Below are 5310 nucleotides of genomic sequence, written 5' to 3' on the forward strand. Positions count from 1 at the left end.
AAGGTGTCATCCTGTCTGGATATTGAGAGTCTGAGATCAGGATGCCATGCTTGGGTCTGGGGAAATCTCACACAACGGAGAAAGAGAACACAAAAAAGCAAGCTGTTTCCTGGCTTTATAAAGCTGCTGCTCCCATGGGCTCCGCCCGAATCACCTCTCCAAGGCCCTGCCTCCTGATACCTTCCCACTGGGGGCTAGGGCTCCAACACAGGCGCTTGTGGGCAACGCAACTCGGTTCGTGGCAGAGGGGATCTCAGCTGGGCCCCGCCTGCAACTAAGGGTCTCACCTTAAGATGGCACCTGATGTCTCACTTGTCTCAGCCAATCCGAGCTTAGACGGGAGCACGCAAAAGAAACACTTCCCAAGTCCCTTGTCCCTCAGAGTGCCCACGCACCCGTGCTGGCCACTCGTGACCTGACAGAAGTGTCTCCATAGGACCCATATGAATGAGGAGGACGTGGTGCAAACGAACAAAAATGGGCAAGGACAGCCAGTGGTCACGCATGCAGTTACCTACTGGGAGTTCTTCTTCTCCCTGCACCCCAGCTCCAGAAGACCCACACCCATCTCCCCCCAGCTTCCACTCTTTCCCATGGTGACCACCTACCCTGAGAGCAGATGCAGGAGAGATCAGCGGAGATGTGTCTCCACCCTATTGGGTCTGAAGTGACCAAACGAAGAAGCAGAAAACTCCTCCCCCACCAATTTACCCAGCACACGCCTACCTCGTTTTGTTGTGCTTTGCTTTTTTGGGCTTTGCAGGCACTGCATCCTGGGCAAATGGAGGGTTTTTAGTGACAGTGTGTAGGGCGAGTCTACTGGGGCCACTTTTCCAAGAGCATTTGCTGCCTCCAAGTCTCTGCCTTGCTAATTCTTGCCCAGTATTATATTCTTTTCATTATTATATCTGCTATGGTGATCTACAATCGGTGATTACCTATTGCTGAAAGCTCAGGTGATGCTTAGGATTTTTTTTAAACATGAAAGTGTTTTTAAGGGGCACCTGGGTGGCTCAGGTGGTTAAGCACGGACTTCGGCTCAGGTCATGATCTCACGGCTCCCGGGTGGGAGCCCCGTGTTGGGCTCTGTGCTGACACCTCAGAGCCAGGAGCCTGCTTCGATTCTGTGTCTCCCTCTCTCTCTGTCCCTCCCCCACCCATGCTCCATCTCTCTCGTTCAAAAGAAAAATGACTATATTAAAAATGTTAAAAACCATAAAGTGCTTTTTAATTATGGTATTTTTGTTATTTTTTTCAACATAATGCTATTGCGCATGGCAGACTCCAGTCAAGTGATAACTTTCATTCCCACCAGGAATCCAAAGGATTCATTTGAGCTGCTTGGTAGTGGCATTCATTTTATTGCAGTGTTCTGGACCCAAACTCGCAACATCCACGCATTCCGGAAAATGCCTCTGGGAGATGCCTGTGGTTGTGCGGGATCAGGCATTGCAGCCAGATTTGGATGGAGGAAATGGCGCTGGGCTGTCCCTCCCTTGAGAGCCAAGGAATGACCATGGTTGGAAGGACCACACTGGCTCTTGGTGAACCTGTAAAGGAGGTTCACCATGTGTCATGTGCTGAACTCATCCCCCAAATCTGCCCCCTGGCTGAGCTGGAGTAATCCACCAGTTAAGATGCTGGACCACAAGTAAAAAAAAAAAAAAAAAAAAGACTATGATTGTGTTTTAATTAAAATGCAATGCTAAGCCATGAAAACAAGCTCTCCTATTTCATTTTCATGTCTTACTGTCCCTCAAGTTGCCAGGCTCTAAATCTGGGAATATAAAGGACCGCTTTTTCCTGCTGAGGACTGAGCCGCTGACCTCGCCACACCAGCATTCTTCTCAAAGCCAGAGCAAACCATCCTAAAATCTGTGGAACCACGAAAGACCCAGAATAGCCAAGGTAATATTGGAGAAGAAAACCAAAGCAGGAGATATCACAACCCCAGACTTTAGCCTCTACCACGAAGCTGTAATCATCAAGACGGTGTGATATTGGCACAAAAACAGACACACAGACCAACGGAATAAGACACAGACCCCAGAATTGGGCCCACAAATGTATGGCCAACTAATCTTTGACAAAGCAGGAAAGAGTATCCAATGGAAAAAGGTCAGTCTCTTTAACAAATGGTGCTGGGAGAACTGGACAGCAACATGCCGAAGAATGAAACTAGACCGCTTTCTTACAGCAGACACAAAAATAAACTCCAAAAGGATGAAGGACCTGAATGTGAGACAGGAAACCATCAAAACCCTAGAGGAGAAAGCAGGAAAAAACCTTTTTGTCCTCAGCTGAAACAATTTCTTACTTGACTTATCTCCAAAGGCAAATTAAAAGCAAAAATGAACTACTGGGATCTCATCAAGATAAAAAGTTTCTGTACTGCAAAGGAAACAATCAACAAAACTAAAAGGCAACTGACGGAAGGGGAAAAGATATTTACAAATGACATATTGGATAAAAGGGTAGTGTCTAACATCTATAAAGAACTCACCAAACTCCACACCCGAAAAACAAATAATCCAGCGAAGAAATGGGCAGAAGAAATGAATAGACACTTTTCCAAGGAAGACATCCAGATGTCCAACAGGCACATGAAAAGATGCTCAATGCCACTCATCATCAGGGAAATACAAATCAAAACTACCATGAGATGTCACCTCATGCCAGTCAGAGTGGCTATAATGAACAAATCAGGAGCCTATAGATGCTGGCGAGGATGTGGAGAAACGGGAACCCTCTTGCACTGTTGGGAATGCAAACTGGTGCAGCCGCTCTGCAAAACAGTGTGGAAGTTCGTCAAACAATTATAAATAGAACTACCCTATGACCCAACAATAGCACTGTTAGGAATCTGCCCAAAGGATACAGGAGTGCTGATGCATAGGGGCAGTTGTACCCCAATGTTTATAGCAGCACTCTCAGCAATAGCCAAATAATGGAAAGAGCCTAAATGCCCATCAACTGATGAATGGCTAAAGAAGATGTGGTTTATATATACAATGGAATACTACTCGGAAATGAGAAAGAATGAAATCCGCCCATTTGCAGCAAAGTGGATGGAACTGGAGGGAATTGTGCTAAGTGAAATACGCCAGGCAGAGAAAGACAGCATATGTTTTCACTCTTATGTGGATCTTGAGAAACTTAACAGAAGACCATGGGAGGGGGGAAGTGGAAAACAAAAAAAGTTACAGAGAAGGAGGGAGGCAAACCCTAAGAGACCCCTAAGGACTGAGAACATACTAAGGGTAGGCAGGGGTGAGGGAGAGGGGAAATTGGGTGATGGGCAGGGAAGAGGGAAATTTTGGGGATGAACCCTGGTGTTATATGGAAACCAATTTGACCATAAGTTATATTTAAAAAAACAATACTTTGGGCGCGCCTGGGTGGCTCAGTTGGCTGAGCGTCAGGCTTCGGTTCAGATCATGGTCTCTCGGTGAGTGAGTTCGAGAGCCACGTCCGGCTCTGGGCTGACAGCTGGGAGCCTGGAGCCCGCTTTGGGTTCTGGGTCTCCCTCTGTCTGCCCCTCTGCTGCTTGCACTCTGTCTCTCGCATTGTCTCAAAAATAAATAAGCATTAAAATAATAATAATAGTAATTTGCATTATTAATTTAATAATTTGAATTTAAATTATGTAATTGATTAAGAGTAATTAAATATCGTAATTACTTGATATTATTTTAATATGTAATTTAATACAACTATATCACAAATATTAATAAAATTAAAAAGTAAATAAAATAAATATTTTATACCAAAAAAATTATAAATCTTGGAATGGATCGCAGATCTGCGGAGACACACCGGGTTGCAGTTCCCACCTCGTCCAGAGGCGGCGGTAAGTCCACCGCAGGACCCTGGCCAGAAGGCCGACCTTGGGGTCCTTGATTTTCAATCTGGTCCGCCAGAGGGGTCTAAAGGAGGAGGAGCAAGCGCGGCTTCAGCCATTCGTGGGTACAGTTGCGCCGGGCGTCTCAGGGGCGCCGTCTGGGCGGGAGCCGGGGCTTCGGAGTCGTCACGTCTCCACGTACAGCCATCGGGTGGGGGTCTTCTCGGGGGTTTCAGGAGCCATCAGGACTCGGGGCTCTGCCCTGGGAGCCCTCGCGCGGGGGGTCTGCGACCTCAGGTTTCGCAGTTCCGCCCTGGGGGCCGTCGCGGGGGTGTCCCAACTGTCACTTTCCGGCACCGCCCGGGTGGGGGTGCCCTCGAGGGGCCGTGGGAGCCATCAAGGCTCGCGGTTCCACCACCTCCAGGGCGTCACCTTGAGGGTGTCTGAGCCATCGCGTCTGCGGCACCGTCTTGGGGGCCCTCGCGGGGGTTCGCAGAGCCGTCAAGTCCCGCCGCACAGCCCTGGGGCCCTTGCGGAGGGCGCTAGGAGGACGCAGTGTCCCGCTCTGGGCGTGCTCTCCAGGGTGGGCTCCTCGGCTCCCTGGAGGAGAGGAGCGTCTTCCAGGACCGCCCGCGCCTGCTGCTGATAGAACGAGCTCCTTGTGTGAAGGCTGTGATTATCCGGGATGTGTTTGCAGGATGGTGAGTGTTAGGGGCCAGCTTGGCCTTGGAAGCCTGGCTCTGGATCCAGGTTGGAGAGTTCTTGCGTTCGCCGGGGGTGGGGGTGGGGGGCTTCCGTTTCTGGGCGAGATCTTGAGGCTTATTGTGCTTAGGAGAAGCCAGAGCTGCCTTCTCACCCCCCAACCCCTCCCCCGCCCTCGGGATTGTGCTCAGGACACTTGTGCCCCAGGCGCCCCTGGGGAGCCAATGCGCAGGTCAGGGCCAGGTCATCCTGGGGGAACCGGTCTGGGTCACTTCAGCGGGTGATTGCGGGGGTTTTAGGACCCGAAAGGTTTCCCGTTGGAAAACAGTTTCGAACTGGGTTTATCCACCAAAGGTGGGGGCCTTACTGCATGGACCCTGAAGCAGGGGGGCCCAGACCAGGTGGATCTGGGCCTGGTGGGCTGTGAGGCCTGCAGGTGGAGAGAGGACTCTCATCTGTGCGGCGTCGCGGCCGGAGCCACCATCAGAGACGCTGCGCGACGCCCGGAAAAGCAAAATTGAGTCTGAGAGACAAGTAAAACTCAAAGGCTGTTTTTTTCCTTCGCCATCTTCCGTTGCAAAGTCAGAATTTTGAGCACTCTAAGTTGCTAAGTTTGTGTTCTGTATGTAGGAGCAAAGAGATTTTTTCAAATTTATTTCTTTCGAGAGAAGGTGTCCGAAGGAGAGCGGCAGAGACACAGAATACCATGCAGGGTCTGTTATGTGGTTGCAGAGTCCAAGGTGGGGCTTGAACTCACCGACTCTGAG

At 49.8% G+C, this 5310-nt stretch overlaps 1 long non-coding RNA gene across 1 annotated transcript; it reads left to right on the forward strand.

Moving 5' to 3' along the window:
- The first annotated feature begins 3781 nt into the window (after nt 1-3781).
- LOC121038351 (uncharacterized) lies at nt 3782-5067 on the forward strand. The gene is made up of 3 exons (XR_005794309.1): nt 3782-4039; nt 4466-4542; nt 4898-5067. It is a non-coding gene; the product is annotated as an uncharacterized LOC121038351 (long non-coding RNA).
- Nucleotides 5068-5310: the final 243 nt, after the last annotated feature.

Source organism: Herpailurus yagouaroundi, unplaced genomic scaffold, assembly GCF_014898765.1.
Source record: "Herpailurus yagouaroundi ecotype Mexico unplaced genomic scaffold, PumYag 165, whole genome shotgun sequence".
Taxonomy (NCBI): Eukaryota; Metazoa; Chordata; class Mammalia; order Carnivora; family Felidae; genus Herpailurus; species Herpailurus yagouaroundi.